Source organism: Hevea brasiliensis, chromosome 10 (assembly GCF_030052815.1).
Source record: "Hevea brasiliensis isolate MT/VB/25A 57/8 chromosome 10, ASM3005281v1, whole genome shotgun sequence".
Taxonomy (NCBI): Eukaryota; Viridiplantae; Streptophyta; class Magnoliopsida; order Malpighiales; family Euphorbiaceae; genus Hevea; species Hevea brasiliensis.
The window spans coordinates 18,716,017-18,737,039 of NC_079502.1; the positions used below are offsets into that span (position 1 = coordinate 18,716,017).

The 21,023-nt window shown below is 34.8% G+C and overlaps 1 non-coding gene across 1 annotated transcript; it reads right to left on the reverse strand.

The window, feature by feature from the left end:
* Positions 1 to 5,553: 5,553 nt before the first annotated feature.
* On the reverse strand, positions 5,554 to 5,660 carry LOC131170032 (small nucleolar RNA R71). Its single transcript, XR_009140975.1, has one exon. It is a non-coding gene; the product is annotated as a small nucleolar RNA R71 (small nucleolar RNA).
* Positions 5,661 to 21,023: the final 15,363 nt, after the last annotated feature.

Below are 21,023 nucleotides of genomic sequence, written 5' to 3' on the forward strand. Positions count from 1 at the left end.
ATTTATTTTTATCTATTTGATTTCAATGATAAACAACATATTAAAACTCTTTTAATATGTTTTTTGGATCTGTATTTGCCATTTAAGATTTTAAAATTAATCAGATTAATTTTAGAACCCTAGATTAAATCAAGAACGATTACACTAACCTCTTGATGTCTGCAGTGTCTGCGCCTTTGAGATCGTCTTGAGGACACCGGATGTTGTCCCTCTAGCTTGTCCACACCAAGAACACCTATGGCAGCCCTAGAACAGGTTGAAAAGCCTTTTCTATTAATTAGAAATTCAAGTTCTGCCTTTTAAGAGATTAGAGATGTAAACAGGACACTAGAAACAATTTCTAGTGTTCTTAATTCAAGAGATTGGTGGCTAATCTCTTTGAATTGATGAGAGATGAAGAGAAATAGCTGGAGAGGCTCAAAGTGGCGTGACAATTGAGAGGAGAGGCTGCTGGTTATGTTTTCTTTTCATAACCCCACTTAAATAGCTACGTTAACACATTAAACCCTAGCCACATGTCACCTTTTGATTAGCTCTAGGTTTAAGTGACCCAATTACATTGTGCCAAGTGTCAAACCTATATTTAATCTTGATTTTAATCATCTTACATGATTAAAAATATTTGTAAGCTTATGTGTTATGCCATGTGTCACCATCTCATGGTGCCACGTGTCCTGTAATGAAATGACCAAAATGCCCCTATGTCTTAATTTTGAGTTCTTAACCCAAAATAATTATTTTCTTCTTCTAATTAATTTATATCAAATATAAATTAATTAATTAATCTCTATTAATTAATTTCTCATCAATTAAATTCATATTTAAACACTTTAAATATAAATTTAATTTATACTACACATCCAATAATCTAGATTTGGTTTCAAGTCATGCTAGGGACTTTGCAATTTAATTGTAAACCAAATCTATTTAATTAATCAATTAAACTCTTTAATTAATTAATTAAATCATATTTAAATAGGTGATAACTTGTGTATGTGTGTGACTTACTAGGCTCATCACTAATTGGCAATGAGACATGATATCAACTCTTAATATCATCAGAACTCTTTCTTACCATAAATGATTTCTCTAAATCATTTTATGAACCTCATAGACCATGGTTAACACCTAGCATAGCATGCCATGGCCACCCAATTAGTAATAAGATTTACCTTAAATGAACCTATAATCATATGTTACCATGCACTAGAATCTCTCTGTTACAAAATCCCAACTCAATCTGGAGTCATGGTTTATGTCAAACTCCATTTGCTATGAATATTATGTTCTCTTTTAATTCCAGTTCTTGATTAAAAGATTTTTATAATCGAAACTCTTTTACGAATAAATCTATCTGTCTGGCCAGAACTTGAAACATCAAGAACAATTAAATGAACATAGGATTTTAACTCTATTTACTTAGAGGCAGATTCCATCTTGATCAACACCTACCTCCATATATAACTAGCAGAGCCAACACATGCCCATATACCCATACATAGTACAAGTATGAAAGCAGATCAAACTCAAACTACCTATATACAAGATAATCTGTGCTATCTCAGGTCTAAAGATTATATGCACTGATATGATTTATGACAAAACATTGACAAGAGTAAACTCCATGTGCTTGTCATAAGTGTCACTGGTTCGGCCTACTTATCATTTATAAGTGCCTATCATGTTTGTTATATGGCATGAGACTCACCATTCCATCTTATTTATATCTCATATAAATAACTTGGGAACAAACATGAATACAATCTTTCTGGATAAGTCATGTCCTTATTATGAAGTATCCTCGATTGTGAACCTATTTATGATACTTTGTGCTAGAAATATTGTCACTCATATTCTTAACAACTTAAGAATAATATTTCTAACAAAATATCAATGGACCTTTTCTATTACACATAAATATATTATGTAAACGGAAAAGTGGAAATGCCTTTTATTATTAAAAATATGTACAAGATACATACTAAATGATATGCTCTAGGGCATACTACTAACAAAACTAGATGTGGTTTTTTATAATAATTGAGTTGTTAGAGAAAATCATGCAGAATGGTCAAGACACTTGGGCAAAATAGTGCATGACCTGAACATTTTTCTAATAAGAGTGTGCTTATGGAAGCAAATTGGAGAAGATACAAAGAATCATATGTGGGATTTAGTCAAAATACCGTTACTTTCAATAAAAATTTTGATTAATTTAATTTGTATTTATTCATTTATTTTAATTCATTTTGTAGGAGAAATTTAAGAATGTTGATATTAAGCTATATCAGGAAAAGACTTTAAAACATATGAATTATTTGTGGAATAATTGAAGAGAAGATTTGAAACACCACAATATAAAGCCTTATGGTTCTTTTCTAGAGATGTTGCAAAAATGTTCCTCAAGGGATGCATCAAGAAGATTGGGACTGGTTAGTTAAAAACCATTTTTGCACAAGAAGATTGGGACTGGTTAGTTAAAAACCATTTTTGCACTACAAAAATTAAGGTATGACATTTTATTTCACTAATATTAGAAATTATATAAATTAAATATAAGTATACTTATCTTCAGTTTTATTATTCTTTAAAATAGGTTGATATAATGTTTTGAAATGCCTTGTTAATGAAGGAAACAAGCGTTCGAAATTTTGGGAATAGGAAAAATTTAAATATGCTTCATCGTACTGGTAGCAAACCCTACAGACAAATTATCTATGACTTGATAATATTAGTGAAAATTTTCATGCTTTGATATCTTAGAAATTAAATATATTATGCTATTGTGTAACAATATTGTATTTTAAAAAGGGAGGCAAGGATGGCAATCCACTAGATCTGGGAACTATATTCTTTGAAACTCATAAGAAGGGTGCAGATTTGGTTGACTCTAACATTCAATAGAAATATATATGTTATATTAGTTCTATTGCAAATATGTTTTTTTTTTTTCATAAATTGTTATATATATGTCATTAATTGATCATAATTATTATAGGATCAAATTCGTGATGTCTGATACATGTATTTTGCATAGTCATTTACGTTAGATTTCATGGCCATTTCATTTATTTGTTAGTCACTTTTATCTAATTTTGTTAGTTATTTAAAATTTTTTTCATAATTATCAATTTTTGGATTAATTTGTAATTTGCTTTGTTTTGTAGGTAAAATGGTATTTTTAAGGGACTAAAAAGTAATTGTGCTAGTGAATAGTGATTCTCACAGCAAAAAATGTCAAAATAAAGCTTGAAGGTTGAAGAATGCAAAATTGCCAGAGTCTGTATAACTTGCTACACAAGTTGTGCAGTTTCTGCACAGAAAGAAGAAGCAATTTTTAAACCTGCTGAAAGCTGCATGATTTGCTGCATACTTATGCAGATTCACTTCTCGCTTATGCAGCTTCACGGAGACCTGCATGACTTGCTGCATAACTTATATAGTCTCATGCCTTGCTTGTGCAACTGCACAAAAAGCAGTAATCAAAGTGGCTGAAAACTATATAACTTACTGTATAATTTATGTAGTCTCACGCTTCACTTATGTAGCATCACGGAAGGAGCACCCAAACCTGCCGAAACTTGCACAACCAGCTGCATAGCTTACGCACTTTCATGGAGGACTCCAAAGCATGAAAAATCTGTACAACCAGTGCGCATAACTTGTGCAGAATCATGGGAAGCACCTGGAACCACCAAATTTGCTCAGAATCTGCATAGGAAGCTTGCACAACTTGTGCAATTATTCATAATGAGCTGGCAGAAGAATTTTTACACGTGAAACCCTTCCTCAAACACACCATTTTAGGGTTATTTATCAGAAAAATATAAATAGTGTCCTTATCTCATTTTGGCGAGAAAGAGGAAGAAAAGTGGAGAGAGGCAGAGAAAACGTCAGAAAATAGAGTAAGGGGGGGGGGGGGTGGTCACTCCCCATTTTTGGATTAGATTTGGATTCTTCTTCTTTTTTTCACCATTTTCTACCTTTCTTGTATTGGATTTCTTAGTTCTTAGTATATTTTCAAGTTATATTTCCATAGTTACTTAGAATCTCTTGTAATAATTATGGGCAGTGAGTAGTTTTTAATAGATTCTGGAGTTGGGATGCAATATTTAAGATATTTTGTGGATTTTGATAGGGTAATCCATATTTTGTGATTTTTATGAGGTTTTATCCATTTCTTGTGTGCCTAATTACATGCTTAGTGTAGGATCCCATTAAGTATTATTCTTAATCCATGGTTGAAGCACCAAAAGGAGAAAACCTTGTGATAGATAATCAAGAAATTAGACTTAATTAACTTAGATCTAGAAATAGACTAAGGATTAAAAGGATTTACAGATTAATTAAGGAACCCAATAGGTCTTGATTAATTTTAACTCCACGAAAGAAAGATTAAGTTAATTAAGGCACTCTTTGTCTCACTCGAAAGGGTATTCAAAGGATTTAAGAATTAATCTCCTTAAAACCCATAATTTCCATAAGATTGGATAACTAATTTAAAAATCTCAAAATAGCTTGAATATGAATCCTCAAACTCCATAATCGGCCTTTTTAGTATTGTTAATTGTTAATTGAATTTAATTGCTTGCCATATTTCTATTTGCTCATTTTATTTACTGCTGCTTTAGTTGAATCATTTATATTGATAATTAGATTTTTGATTTTGAATAAATATATTTTACACCCTTAATTCTATCGATCATTCACTTGATTTACAAAATTAGCCTAAATTAGTCAATTTTTATAAAAAAAATTCAATCATTAACACAACTCTTCAAGAGAACAATATCTTTGCTATACTATTTATACGACCTATGCACTTGCGGTTGGGCCACATCAAGTTTTTGGCACCGTTGTCGGGGAGTTGTTTGTTTAAGATTGAATTCTTGATCATTTTAGTTATTTTTCATTTTAAGTTTGTTTGTTTTTTTTAAATACTCTTAATCTTTTATGAGAAGAGCTAGAAGCACTAGTGATACATTCTTATTGTTTAATCCTGAAATTGAGAAGTTTTGTAGAGCTAATAAGAAAAAAACCAAAAAAAGGAAAGAAGCCTTGAGAGCAGCTGAAATTGAAGCAAAAATGGCTAATGAGAGAGTTAGAATTACTAGTGGCAATGGTGGAAACAATCAAAATAATGAAAATGAAGCTCATGGTGAAGAAGTTATAAATGCTAATGTGCCTAGGGGAAGTATGATGGATCATGCATTAACTCATTTTGATGATTTGAGAGAGAGTATAGCAAGACTAAGAATTGATGTAAATAGTTATAAGATGGATTTTGGGGTACTTCAAATGATTTAAAATTCTCAATTTTGGAGACATCCTTTAGAAAATCCACACACACATCTTAAGAAGTTTGCTATGATTTGTGATATACAAAAATAACTTGGAGTATTTGATGATGCAGCAAGATTGAAGCGATTTCCATTCTCTTTGAAGGATAGAGAATTAGATTGGCTTGATTATCTACCCCACAATTCTATTACAAATTGGGAGCAACTCACTGATGCATTTCTTGCACAATATTTTCCACCTGAAAAAACTCAAGAATTGAGGAATCAAATGACAGCTTTCAGACCAAGAGAAGATGAAATTCTCTATGAATCATAGATGAGATGGAGGGAGTTAGAGAGACAATGCCCACATCATGCCATTCCAAAATTGATGATAAACTATAATTTTTACACCAATGTTACTCCTGCAATTAGAGGGATTATTGATGCTCAAATAGAAGGAGAATATATTATGAAGCAAGAAGATGAAGTTTATGAGCTATTAGACAAAATTACAAAGAATACTTATCTTTGGAGTAGTCCAAGAGAACTAGCTCCAACCCAAAAGAGGCAAGCTACTGGAATGTATGACCTTGATCCATTCAACATGATTAATGCAAAGTTTGATGCACTTACAAATGTTTTAGCAAAGAAGATGGAAAATTTAAGTATGTTGGTCAGTTCATCATCATCATCTGGAAGTTCACAACAGATTGCCTATGCAGAAGGAACAATGAGCTATGGAGCATAATATGGAGAGCAGGCTACATATGTTGGTAATTATGGAAACAAATAGATGGGGAATCCTTACTCTCAAACACATAATCCAGCTTGGGGGAATCATCCCAACTTTTCATGGGGAAATCAATAAAACCAAGTCCCAAATCATAATTTTCAACCACAATAGCAACAAGGAATTCCATATCTGCAAAATAAGCATCCATTGCCTAATTTGCAGCAGAGAAACATGAATCCTCTACTAAAACAGTAAGAGCAAGGTTCTACCATAGAAGCTTTGTTATAATAGATTCTCGCCAACTAAAATAAGCATGATGAAGAGATGAAAAAAATGAAAGCAAGGCTAGAACAGATGCAAACACATAACAGAATGCTGGAAAACTAGATTTCACAATAAGCATCTTCCTCAGGTATCAAGTCTTTTGGAAAACTTCCAAGTCAACCTAAAAACCTAAGAGAGCAGAGTCAAGCTATCACATTAAGGAGTGGGAACATTGTAAACAATGATAAGAGTGAAAAAAGTGAGAAGAGAGAAAATTAGAAAGAAATTGATGAGAGTGAAAAACAAGAAAGTGAGAAAGAAAGTGCAAAAAAAGGTAAAGAGAAAGTTGAAGAGAAAGAAGAGAAGTATATATCTCCAGAGCCCTATAAGCCACAACTTCCCTTTCCACAAAGATTTTAAAAAGCCAAGCTTGATAAGCAACTTGGGAAGTTCTTAGAGGTTTTGAAGAAGCTATATATAAATGTGCCTTTTATTGATGCTCTTTCCCAAATGCCCTCTTATGCAAAATTCTTGAAAGAAATACTTTCAAATAAGAGGAGCCTTGAAAACCATGAAACTGTAGCTTTGACAGAAGAGTGTAGTGCCATACTCTAAAGGAAACTTCCTCCCAAGCTCATAGACCTCGAAAGTTTTTCAATTCCATGCCATATTAGAGAATCATATTTTATAAAAGCTTTATGTGATTTAGGGGCTAGTGTTAGCCTTATGCCCTTTTCCATCTATGAAAAGCTCAATATGGGAGATCTTAAACCAACCCACATTTCTCTTCAGCTAGCTAACAGATCAATTAAGTATCCTATAGGGATTTTAGAGAATATGCCTTTAAAGGTTAGAAAGTTCTATATACCTGTTGACTTTGTCATTTTGGACATGGAAGAGGATTCTAATATCCCAATTATTTTAGGAAAGCTTTTTTCTAGCTATAGCAAGAGCATTTATTGATGTTAAGGGAGAAAAATTGACCCTTAGAGTTGGTGAAGATCAATTGGTTTTCAATATTAACAACACCATGAAGAAGCATCATTCTAAAGCTGATACTTGTTTGAGAATTGATATCATTAATGAGCTTGTTGAAGAATATTTCAGAAAGAGATATCCGAAAGATCCACTTCAAAATTGCTTGGTTCATGGAGGAAGCATAGATCATGATAATCCTAGTGTGGCTGCATTTGCCCAACATTTGAAAGGTAGTCCACTATTTACTTCTGCATCAGTTTTTCAACTCACACAGGAGGGAAAAGTTTAATCTAAGCAACCATCATTCAAGGAAGAAAATGCACCTTAGTAGAACTTAAGCAACTTCCTTCTCAGCTCAGTTATGAATTTCTTGGCCCCAATAACACTTATCCAGTAATTGTAAATACAAGTTTGAGCATTTTAGAGGTTGATAAGTTGTTAAGAGTGTTGAGGTAATATAGGAAGGTTTTAGGATACATAATAAATGACATTAAGGGAATAAGTCCAAATTTTTGTATGTATAGAATTATTTTGGAAGAAAATTGCAAACATCTATTGAACATCAGAGGAGGTTGAACCTAGATATGAAAGAAGTGGTCAAAAAGGAAATTTTAAAGTTGCTTGATATAGGAATAATATATCCTATCTCAGACAGTACATGGGAGAGTCCAGTGCATGTTGTCCCTAAAAAAGGTGGAATGGCGGTGGTTGAAAATGAAAATAATGAATTAATTTCCACCGAAACAGTGATTAGTTAGCGAATGTGCATAGATTATAGAAAATTGAATAATGCCACTAGAAAAGATCACTTTTCACTTCCCTTGATTGATCAAATATTAGAAAGACTTGCTAGGCATTCTTATTTTTGCTATTTATATGGGTATTCGAGATTTTTCCAAATCCCTATCCATCCAAATGATCAAGAGAAAACTATTTTCACTTATCCATATGGAACCTTCGCCTATAGAAGAATGCCATTTGGGCTATGTAATGCACCAGCCACCTTTCAAAGGTGCATGATGACAATATTCTCATATTTCATTGAAGATATAATGGAGGCTTTTATGGATGGTTTTTCTGTTTATGGATCTTCATTTGACAATTGCTTGGCTAATCTTTTGAAAGTTTTGCAGCGTTGTATAGACATTGACCTAGTTTTGAACTGATAAAAGTATCATTCCATGGTTCAAGAAGGGATAGTGCTTGGACATTTGGTGTCTAACAGGGGAATAGAGGTTGATAAAGCCAAGGTTGAAGTGATAGAAAAGATGCCCCCTCCCACCAATGTCAAAGGAATTTGAAGTTTTTTAGGGCATGTTGGGTTTTACAGATGCTTTATTAAGGATTTTTCTAAAATAGCTAAACTTTTGTCTAATTTATTAAGTCATGACATTCCATTTATATTTGACCAAGAGTGTTTGGATGCCTTTTGCAGGTTAAAGCAAGCTCTTATTACTGTACCAATCATGCAACTGCCTCATTGGAGTCTCCCTTTTGAAATTATGTGTGATGCTAGCAACTATGCAATTGGAGCAGTTCTTGGTCAAAGGAAAGATATGAGGGCTTATGCTATTTACTATGCTAGTATAACACTAGATGAGGCTCAGATCAATTATGCAACAATTGAAAAGGAATTCTTAGTAATTGTCTTTGCATTGAAAAAGCTCAGACCTTACATTATTGATTCAAAGGTGGTTGTATTTTCAGATCATGCCGCCATTAGGTATTTGCTCCATAAAAAGGAGGCTAAACCTAGGCTTATTAGGTGGATTTTGATCCTATAAGAGTTTGATTTGAAAATTAGAGATAATGTCACACCTTACTCCTCTGTAAGGCATAACATGATCCCGTAGAATACCTAATAAACTATTGAACTTCACCTACCCATAACTCATTAAGTACCCTACAAGGGATTTTAAAATCATTTTCTTACTTTTTAGAAGTGGTGAGCATTTATTAATAGGTATTAAAACATTTTATTAGAGTTTGAAAACTAGTTAAAATTTTTGTCCCTTTTTATTTTTTCACAAATTTTTCAAAAATTTTAGCAGAGTGTCATATGTATTTTGATAAAATAGTTCTTCAAATATCTGAAAAAAACACTTTCAATGATTTATCACATCAACTCAACAACTTCAACATCCACCACAACAAATTTCAACATCATTTCTCAAATTCCAAAATTCAAATCAATAATTTCCAATTCAATATCATCCAAAATAATACCAAGTAATTTCATTCAAATTAAAAAAAAAATAATTTCATTCCTAATTTCATTAAAGTTAAAACAATTTACATTCAGTAATCTAGAATTTACATTAGCAAAATCCAAACTAATATTATTACAAACTTTATACAATTGCTCATGACCAGTTCTACATATACATACATTTACATACATCAAAATAATTATAACAATCAAGGTATAAAATATACCCCGATAGAACTTCAGGGAAGGTGGCTTCACAATCCTTAGCAGCTCACTCTGTTGCTCCTCTAGTCTCTATATCTGTGACAGCAATAACAGCCATCGCTGAGTACTATGACTCAATGGTGCACAACATACCAAAATGACATTTATACAAAATTTAAATCATATTTATTCAAAAACTGAACTGAATATGAGTAATAAATACAAAACATGATTTATAAGCTTTTAATCCAAACAATTTCATTTCGAAAGTCTCAAACAAATTTCATAAAAGCACATAGTTATATCATGCCATTCGAAACAATAATCATCTCAATAGCCAGAGGCTTATGAGAAGTCACATCACAAGGCTAGCTAGCTCAAATATATGGATATCCATTCAATTTCTTCTTCTACTAGCACACACCTCAACACTTCAGCCAGAGAAGGAATCAAAATTAGAAACTGATTTTCCCCACCAGTCATGCTAGTGAGGCATTCAAATATATGGTCATGACACTATGGTTTCAAAACTGTCTTAACAATTTATCAAACATTTATTCCTATTTCAAATACATACAAGTAAACTTTCAACAATTTAAGTCAAACGCATAATAAACATTTCAATACAATTAAGTCACAATTTAATGTCACAATTCATTCAAAACAATTTGCAGAAGAAAATTTATAGAAAATTCTATGTTGTGCACAAACCTTAAGTGAGTTTCCTCTTAGCTTTACTCAATGCCTCGGGTTCTTTCCCGGTATTCTTTTCAATTGAAACACAAAATTTCACAGTGTTTGAGTATCATAATTTATCATAAGTCCAAAAATAAATTCAAATCTACTTACACCTACTTTTAATATGCTAAACTTGACGTTCTTTAAAATTTGTATTTTAGGATTACTATTCATGATACTATTCAAGTCAATTTGTTGACTTTCTAATGCTTAATAGGTATGAGAATTCTAATTCCACTCACATACCACATTTTGGTTACCTAATTTGTTAGTTTTGGTTGTTTTCTCAAATCTTAAGTAAAAAAGGCACAAATTTCAAATTTTCAGTTTTGGTGTCCTGTATTGTACTGTTCCATTGGTCATGTTGTTGTTAGAATTTGGCTAAGTTTTCTTCATAGAAGTTGTTCTTTATTGTCTTAACTTTATTTTCCTTTTTGAATCACTCCATTTGGAGTTTTGTAGCTCAAGTTATAGCCATTTGAACATGGCTGGCCAAATTGGTCTAACCCAGATTTTCTGGGCAACTAATTTGGTTCTGGCAGTTTTAGGTCACTAATTTTGGGTGGCTAAATGACTTGGTTAAGGGCATAATTTGGGCTTTTGTCCTTCATACAAGTTGTAGGGCTATGTTTCATCTTCCTACTGGTAAAATTTTAGGTCATTTGGACTTGCCTAGCCCAAGTTATGGCCAAATGAAAAAATACTGTTCATCTGGTTATTTTTGTACAGGTCAGTTTGCCTAATCCGGATTTGGCCAATTTTCCACTATGCTATGGTCACTTTTTGGGCATGATTCCTGAATGAAAAAGGTGCCATTTTGTGCCTAGTTTCATTCCCACTTGGCATCACACCAATTGGGATGGTAAATTTTTAGTTTTGGTCATTGAAAAGTACCTTGGTCATGCTGCCTGCAGAATGGCCATAACCAATCCGAATTCAAACTTAATTCCAACACTTCCTACACATCACAATTGGTCATACATGACCATTTCTCAACTCCAGCAAGGTCAAACACATCATTTGGCTAATTCTTACATTTTTCCTCCTAAAACCCTAGGTTCTAAAATCCTAATTTTCATGCTTATCTCAATTAGTACAATCTAAATGCATAATTAATACCTACACACTCCATTGCACTTAACTACAACTCTATTTGCATAAAAAATCACTCAACCCTAGTTCACTATCTCTAGGCTGAAATTCATGTAGTTCTTTAACATATCATTTTGGTTTTGTTTCTTTTCTTTAATTTCTAAAGTTAATTTAAGTAGCTAAGCATGTATTTAAATTGAAAATTGAAAGTTAAAACACTAACCTTAGGTGAAGTCCTTGATCCTCACTTTTTCCTCCAATTCTTCACTTTTTCTTTCCTCAGTTCTTCCTTTCTAGGGTAATGTAGAAGTTTTCTAGGGTTCAAGGTCAGAAATTGTGGGAGAAATTCAAGTTATTCAAGCTTGAATAACTCATCAATGGTGGAAAATCATGGAGTTTAGAGAGAAGGGAGGTTCAGCCGGCTTGAGGAGAATGGAAGGAAATGAATTTTGTCTCTTTAATTTTGTATATTTATCTTCTAATTGACTTAGTCAAATTATCAAATAAATGAAAATTATTTATGACCTCATTTATGATGTCACCATGATGATGTCATAATCCTTAATTAAATTTGTTTTCTTTTCCTTTTATTTTTCCATAACTTCTTCAATTTAATTATATATTTCAAAATTTTCATTTCTCAAATTTTATTGGACAGTTAGATCATGAGTCACCTCGGGGAGTGAATTGACCAATTTGCCCCTCGCCGGTTTGATCCAGTTTATAAATAATTCAATATTTCTTCCGGATCCCTGACCTAATTATTTGATCGGCTTAACAATTCTTTTTTGTGATTTTCTCTTTTCCACTGTGTTTGCAATAGTCCTAAGGACCGCGACGTCACATTTTATGATTCGAAATTCGAGTTTAAATCGACCTCGCATTCCTTTCCGAGAGGGTCACCCATCGCTGTGACTCTCGGCTCATTTAACTTCTTGTGTTCTGTTTTTCTTATTTACTTAACTAATTGATAATTACTAATTATTTGTGTTTAGGGCTTTTCTAGGTGTCTTAGATGTGGTTCTAATCCCCTTAATTATCTGGACTAACATCGGTCACTGAAACAGTGAAATATACTAGGCTATACAAATAGGGGTGTTACAATCCCCCCCCCCCCTTAAAATAAATTTTTTCTCGAAATTTTACCTAGTATCAATTTCTGAACAGCTATGGGTGCTGTCTCCTCATATCCTCCTCTCGTTCCTAAGTAGCTTCTTGGCCTGAATGATGGCTCCACAGCACTTTCACTAACGGTATCTGCTTGTTCCGTAGCTACTTCACCTCATAAGCCAGAATCTCTATGGGTTCTTCCTCATACGTGAGGTCTAGATTCACTTCAATTTCTTCCACTGGTATTACATGAGATGGGTCTGATCTATACTTCCTCAACATTGACACATGGAAAACATTTTGTATCTTTTCCAACTCTGGAGGTAGTGCCAAACGATATGCCAAATGACCCACTCTTTCCAGAATGTCATATGGCCTAATGAAATGAGGACTCAGTTTCCCCTTTCTGCTGAATCTCATAATTCTCTTCTAAGGGGAAACCTTGAGGAATACTTTCTCAACTATGGCATACTCAATATCCCTTCTCTTTAAATCAATATAGGACTTTTGACAGTCTGATATAGTATTAAGTCGATCTCTGATTACCCTGATCTTCTCCTCGGTCTGCTGAACAATTTAGGGCCCAATCATCTTCCTTTCATCTACTTCATCCCAACACAGGGGAGTTCTGCATTTTCTGCCATACAAAGCTTCATATGGAGGCATTCCAATGCTTGATTGGTAGCTGTTGTTGTAAGCAAACTTAATCAAAGGCAAGTGTATGTCCCAACTGCCCTCAAATTCAATCACACAAGACCGTAGCATGTCCTCCAAGATCTGACTTACTCTCTCAGACTGGCCATCTATTTGTGGGTGGAATGCCATACTAAAGTTCAATATAGTTCCTAGGGCTCTCTGAAGACTACCCCAGAATCTAGAAGTGAACATAGGATCTCTGTCAGATACGATGGATACTGGCACTCCATGCAGTCTTACTGTCTCTTCAATGTATAACTTGGCCAATCTTTCTAAACTATAGTCCATCCGGACAGGTAGAAAATGAGTAGACTTGGTTATTCTGTCAACAATGACCCATACTGCATCATGACTCTTTTGTGTCCTCGGAAGTTCTATCACAAAATCCATTATTATTCTCTCCCATTTCCATTCTGGTACTGGTAGTGGATGTAACAAACTAGCTGGTACTTGATGCTCTGCCTTCACTTGCTGACAAGTTAGGCATTTGGAAACAAATTCTACCACATCTCTTTTCATACCCATCCACCAGTAATGCTCGTTTAGCCCTTTATACATTTTTGTGCCACAAGGGTGCATAGCAAAAGGAGACTCATGTGCTTCCTTCAAAATGATCTGCCTCAAATCAACATCATTAGGAACAATCATTTTGCCTTGGTGTAGTAGTAGACCATCATCTCTAATGGAAAATTCTGGTTTCTTGCCCTACCAGACTTCTTCTAACAACTTCTAATACTTCTGATCATTTTGAGCAGCCATTCTAATATGATCAATCAACACTGGCTATACATGCCATGCAGCTGCTGTCTGCCCCTCATCATTAATCTCTAAGATGGCATGTAATGATCTCAACTCATATACCATAGACAAAGGAGTAACCCGTAGACTTGCCATATTCTTGCGACTTAGGGCGTCAGCCACAACATTAGCTTTCCCTGGCTGATAGTCTATCTGACACCCCTTACCCGTGTACTGTATACCCGAGTAAGTAATGCCACACGGTGTACCGGCACACTCTAATATACCTTAATTAATTTTCATCATAATTTTGAATATAACTTGTAAAATATAACTCATTTAAGTCATTTATTGAATTCATAATTTATTTGAGGTTCCGAAAATTTTATAGAAAATCCGGCAGAATACCGGCTAAAAATGGAGAAAACAGTTCTTCGGAACCTGTTAAAAACACTTCCAATAAACAAATTCATTCATTCTCAACTCCAATATCAACACAAAACTCAATATCAAGATTTCAACATTTCAATTTCTATTCTCATTCATCATTCACATGTGATGTTCACATATAAATCACAAGTAAACATTTACTTTTCCATTAACAAATACAATTTTCATAATTTACATATACATCAATATACATTACACAAGTTTAATTACATATGAAGAAAAATCAAAATTAAGTTACAAAATGTCAAAATGACACCTAGTGTCCTACCAATGCACAGCAGAAGTTGAGGTGACACGGACACTGAGCAGAACTGCCGGATGGACTCACCCAGTCTGTGGTCTACTGGGCTCACGATCGGGGTCTCCAGTACCTACGCGTGGCAAAAGCAACGCGCTAAGCAATAATGCTTAGTGGTGCAATAATATAATAGAAGAAAATAGCAAGAAAATGAATGTGTATAGAATGTGTATGCTTTCTTTGTTTGGCATTGGTATATCCATTATTTCATTAACGTTGTTCACTTTTATTCATTTGGTTGCCTCAAGTAACCTACACTAGATGACTGGACTGGATAACGGGTAAACTGGCACTGGGTACCTAGCACCTCGGGCCGTCACACCATCGGTCACATATGCATCTCCCGGTGTGCAACAGAACAGCTAACAAGCTGTAAATAATATCAGGCACAAGGCCAAGTCTCAATACAAAGTCAGAATGGCTAAAAGCCATGAAATCACGGAATGGCATATTGCCATGTGTAGTACTGCTAACTGAACCCTATTGGCATGCCAAACTATCCAAACCAATCTTGTTAGGTATACTAGGGCATTTGAAACTTTTAAATTCTTCAATTTGTGAATTTCATGTTTTGGTGTTACTATTCACCTCATTGGTCAACAAAAATGTTGACTTTTGGATAGAAAATATGTACATTGACTTTGGCACTCCCAACATACCACATTTTGTGTTTAAAACTTGTTGGCATTAAGTGTTAATACCATTTTAAGTTTAAACCAACACAAGCAGAATTTTCAGTTTTGGTGAGTCAACTTCACTGTTCCATTGGACACTGTTGTTGTGGGAATTTGAAGAAATGTAAAACATGAAAGTTGTTCCTTATTTTGTCTAGTTGAATTTCCTTTTTTGAATCACTCCATTTGGAGTTTTGTAGCTCCAGATACGGTCCAAAAACCACAGCTGGCCGGATTGCCAATCTGCAGAATTGACCATATCTATAGTAACAGGAACAGTAACTAGAGTCACTTGGTTGGATGGGTTCTGGCCATAATTTGGGGTAGGTTCCTTCATGAAAGTTGTTTGTCTATGTCTTAACTTGTTGCTGTAAAAATTTCAGGTCAATTGACCATATCTACAGTGAGTTATTTGGTCATTCTGCAGAATCAGTTGCAGGGTATCCGGATTGGGGCCAAGATTTGGTCCTCTTGACTTGGTCTTTTGGGCATGTTTCTTCAGCAAAAATGTGCCATTATAAGCCTAGTTTCATGTCCAATTGGCCAAATACCAATTGGACCAACACAGCCCAAGTTATGGCAGTGCAAGTGGACTGAATTTTCAGTCCCTCTGCTGTTGTCCTAGGGCAGCCTGCAACTTCACTTTGCAATCCTATTTTTCAGTCCATTCTATGGTCAACTTACCTAAAATATTCACTAATTGACCATTAAAAGTTCTCTAACAATTTCCTAAGCCAAGTCACATTTTCACCTTTCCAAACCCTAATGTCCAAATCAATTTGCTCATAAACTTTAATTAACATACTTAGTTCAATATCCATGCATATTAATACCTTAACCATCATTTCTAGCCACTCTAAGTTTATTAAACAATCAAACTCATCCTTCCATAGGGCTGCCAAAAATTGAAGGTACCCTTAACACATATAATTTACTTCAATTTCTTAAAATCTCTTAGCTCAAAATGATGTTCTAACTAAGATTAAAAGAGTGAAAATGAAAGTGTAGCACTAACCTTGAGTGGCAGAATTTCCCAAGCCCCTAAACTTCACTTTCTTTCTCCTTCTTGGCTGCCAAAAGGTTTAGCAAGGTGCTAGGGCAAATTTTAGTGAAAGATCTCTAGGGTTTTAGGGTGAAATGAAGAGGGAATTTAAGGTTTGGATTGAAAATCAATGGAGGTGGTTCTAGGTATGTTTCGGCTGGTTTTCTTGAAAGGGAGATGGCTGCTGCATTTTTGTTAATTTGGTCTTTATTTAGTCCTTTTTATTTGTTGGTTAATTAGTTGTTTAAATAGGATTGGTTATAGTTTTTAAATGACATCTTCATGATGTCATTAATAAGCATTTTTCTCATTTTCTTTTTCTTCCTTCACTACTCAATTTCAATTTAAATTTTTAGTAATGTTTCTTCATATTTTATGTCATATTAATTATTTACGCAACTGGACAAGTCGGCCAAAAATCACCTCGGAAAGCGAAATGACCAAAATGCCCTCCGTTTGCCTTAACGGGTCAAAATTGTTTGTACCGATTGAAAAATTTTTCTAGGTATTTTCTTGGCATTCTAATGCCATGGGAACCTCAATAACCCTTCTCTGGAGTCCCAAAAATTATTTTATAATTTTTCTCCCGGGTCTAGGGCTCCTCGTTGCGATAACCGCAACTTTCCTCTGGTTACCCATCGCTTGGGCACCGGCTCGTTTAACTCGGTTGTATTTTATTCCTAAAATTTTTACTAAATTTTTCTTATTAATATTTGAGTTAATTATGGTTCCTGACTTTAATTTAAATATTTTTCCGGACATTCTAGCTGTCCGGACCGACACCGGTCACCGAAACAGTAGGATGTACGGAGTAGTTACCGGGAGGGTGTTACAACCGGTCCGGACAGCTAGAATATCCGGAATAGTTACCGGGAGGGTGCTACAACTCTTCTCCTCTAATTTAAATTTCGTCCTCGAAATTTACCTGATGCAAACAGTTGAGGGAACTGTTGCCTCATCGTCTCTTCACTTTCCCAAGTTGCCTCCTCGTTGTTGTGGTGCCTCACTTGCAACTCAGCCAAAATAGCTCCATCTCGAATCAAAGATAGACGGGCATTCAATGATCTCAAGGCTGTCATGGATTTTCTGCTCAAAGCATCAGCAACTACATTTGCCTTCCCAGGTGTGATTTCTGCTGTGGAGCTGGTGGTGGTGGTGGTGGTGCTGGCATTACTCCGGCCATTTGTCTAAAGAAGTCGGCCATTTGTTGGAACATGGCCTGTGGGGGCTGAGCAGATTCTACCTGAGCTGGCGGAGTAGGTTCTCCCCTACCCCCAGTCTCAGCTGCTACCGGTGGAGCATGACTCTCCACTTCCTCCTCAACTGCCCTCTGAGATGAAGGGTCCATATCCTATTCAAAATAAGAAAAACAAACAGATCTGCATTAGTGTCACCTCGACTCTTACAAATGCAATGCATGGTATGGACTCAATCTAAGACCAGAAACGCCTAAACCATGCTCTGATACCACTAAATGTGACACCCCTTACCCGTGTAATGTATACCCGAGTAAGTAATGCCACACGGTGTACCGGCACACTCTAATATACCTTAATTAATTTTCATCATAATTTTGAATATAACTTGTAAAATATAACTCATTTAAGTCATTTATTGAATTCATAATTTATTTGAGGTTCCGAAAATTTTATAGAAAATCCGTGAATCTGGCTAAAAATGGAGAAAACAGTTCTTCGGAACCTGTTAAAAACACTTCCAATAAACAAATTCATTCATTCTCAACTCCAATATCAACACAAAACTCAATATCAAGATTTCAACATTTCAATTTCTATTCTCATTCATCATTCACATGTGATGTTCAAATATAAATCACAAGTAAACATTTACTTTTCCATTAACAAATACAATTTTCATAATTTACATATACATCAATATACATTACACAAGTTTAATTACATATGAAGAAAAATCAAAATTAAGTTACAAAATGTCAAAATTACACCTAGTGTCCTACCAATGCACAGCAGAAGTTGAGGTGACACGGACACTGAGCAGAACTGCCGGATGGACTCACCCAGTCTGTTGTTTACTGGGCTCACGATCGGGGTCTCCAGTACCTACGCATGGCAAAAGCAACGCGCTAAGCAATAATGCTTAGTGGTGCAATAATATAATAGAAGAAAATAGCAAGAAAATGAATGTGAATAGAATGTGTATGCTTTCTTTGTTTGGCATTGGTATATCCATTATTTCGTTAACGTTGTTCACTTTTATTCATTTGGTTGCCCCAAGTAACCTACACTAGACGAGTGGACTGGATAACGGGTAAACTGGCACTGGGTACCTAGCACCTCGGGCCGTCACACCATCGGTCACATATGCGTCTCCCGGTGTGCAACAGAACAGCTAACAAGCTGTAAATAATATCAGGCACAAGGCCAAGTCTCAATACAAAGTCAGAATGGCTAAAAGCCATGAAATCACGGAATGGCATATTGCCATGTGCAATACTGCTAACTGAACCCTATTGGCATGCCAAACTATCCAAACCAATCTTGTTAGGTATACTAGGGCATTTGAAACTTTTAAATACTTCAATTTGTGAATTTTATGTTTTGGTGTTACTATTCACCTCATTGGTCAATAAAAATATTGACTTTTGGATAGAAAATATGTACATTGACTTTGGCACTCCCAACATACCACATTTTGTGTTTAAAACTTGTTGGCATTAAGTGTTAATACCATTTCAAGTTTAAACCAACACAAGCAGAATTTTCAGTTTTGGTGAGTCAACTTCACTGTTCCATTGGACACTGTTTCTATGGGAATTTGAAGAAATGTAAAACATGAAAGTTGTTCCTTATTTTGTCTAGTTGAATTTCCTTTTTTGAATCACTCCATTTGGAGTTTTGTAGCTCCAGATATGGTCCAAAAACCACAGCTGGCCGGATTGCCAATCTGCAGAATTGACCATATCTACAGTAACAGGAACAGTAACTAGAGTCACTTGGTTGGATGGGTTCTGGCCATAATTTGGGGTAGGTTCCTTCATGAAAGTTGTTTGTCTATGTCTTAACTTGTTGCTGTAACAATTTCAGGTCAATTGACCATATCTACAGTGAGTTATGGCCAAATGAACAGTTACTGTTCATTTGGTCATTCTGCAGAATCAGTTGCAGGGTATCCGGATTGGGGCCAAGTTTTGGTCCTCTTGACTTGGTCTTTTGGGCATGGTTTCTTCAGAAAAAATGTGCCATTATAAACCTAGTTTCATGTCCAATTGGCCAAACACCAATTGGACCAACACAGCCCAAGTTATGGCAGTGCAAGTGGACTGAATTTTTAGTCCCTCTGCTGCTGTCCTAGGGCAGCCTGCAACTTCACTTTGCAATCCTATTTTTCAGTCCATTCTATGGTCAACTTACCTAAAATAGTCACTAATTGACCATTAAAAAGTTCTCTAACAATTTCCTAAGCCAAGTCACATTTTCACCTTTCCAAACCCTAATGTCCAAATCAATTTGCTCATAAACTTTAATTAACATACTTAGTTCAATATCCATGCATATTAATACCTTAACCATCATTTCTAGCCACTCTAAGTTTATTAAACAATCAAAATCATCCTTCCATAGGGCTGCCGAAAATTGAAGGTACCCTTAACACATATAATTTACTTCAATTTCTTAAAATCTCTTAGCTCAAAATGATGTTCCAACTAAGATTAAAAGAGTGAAAATGAAAGTGTAGCACTAACCTTGAGTGGCAGAATTTCCCAAGCCCCTAAACTTCACTTTCTTTCTCCTTCTTGGCTGCCAAAAGGTTTAGCAAGGTGCTAGGGAAAATTTTAGTGAAAGATCTCTAGGGTTTTAGGGTGAAATGAAGAGGGAATTTAAGGTTTGGATTGAAAATCAATGGAGGTGGTTCTAGGTATGTTTCGACTGGTTTTCTTGAAAGGGAGATGGCTGCTGCAATTTTTTTAATTTGGTCTTTATTTAGTCCTTTTTATTTGTTGGTTAATTAGTTGTTAGTTGTTTAAATAGGATTGGTTATAGTTTTTAAATGACATCTTCATGATGTCATTAATAAGCATTTTTCTCATTTTCTTTTTCTTCCTTCACTACTCAATTTCAATTTAAATTTTTAGTAATGTTTCTTCATATTTTATGTCATATTAATTATTTACGCAACTGGACAAGTCGGCCAAAAATCACCTCGGAAAGCGAAATGACCAAAATGCCCTCCGTTTGGCTTAACGGGTCAAAATTGTCTGTACCGATTGAAAAATTTTTCTAGGTATTTTCTTGGCATTCTAATGCCATGGGAACCTCAATAACCCTTCTCTGGAGTCCCAAAAATTATTTTATAATTTTTCTCTCGGGTCTAGGGCTCCTCGTTGCGAGAACCGCAACTTTCCTCTGGTTACCCATCGCTTGGGCACCGGCTCGTTTAACTCGATTGTATTTTATTCCTAAAATTTTTACTAAATTTTTCTTATTAATATTTGAGTTAATTATGGTTCCTGACTTTAATTTAAATATTTTTCCG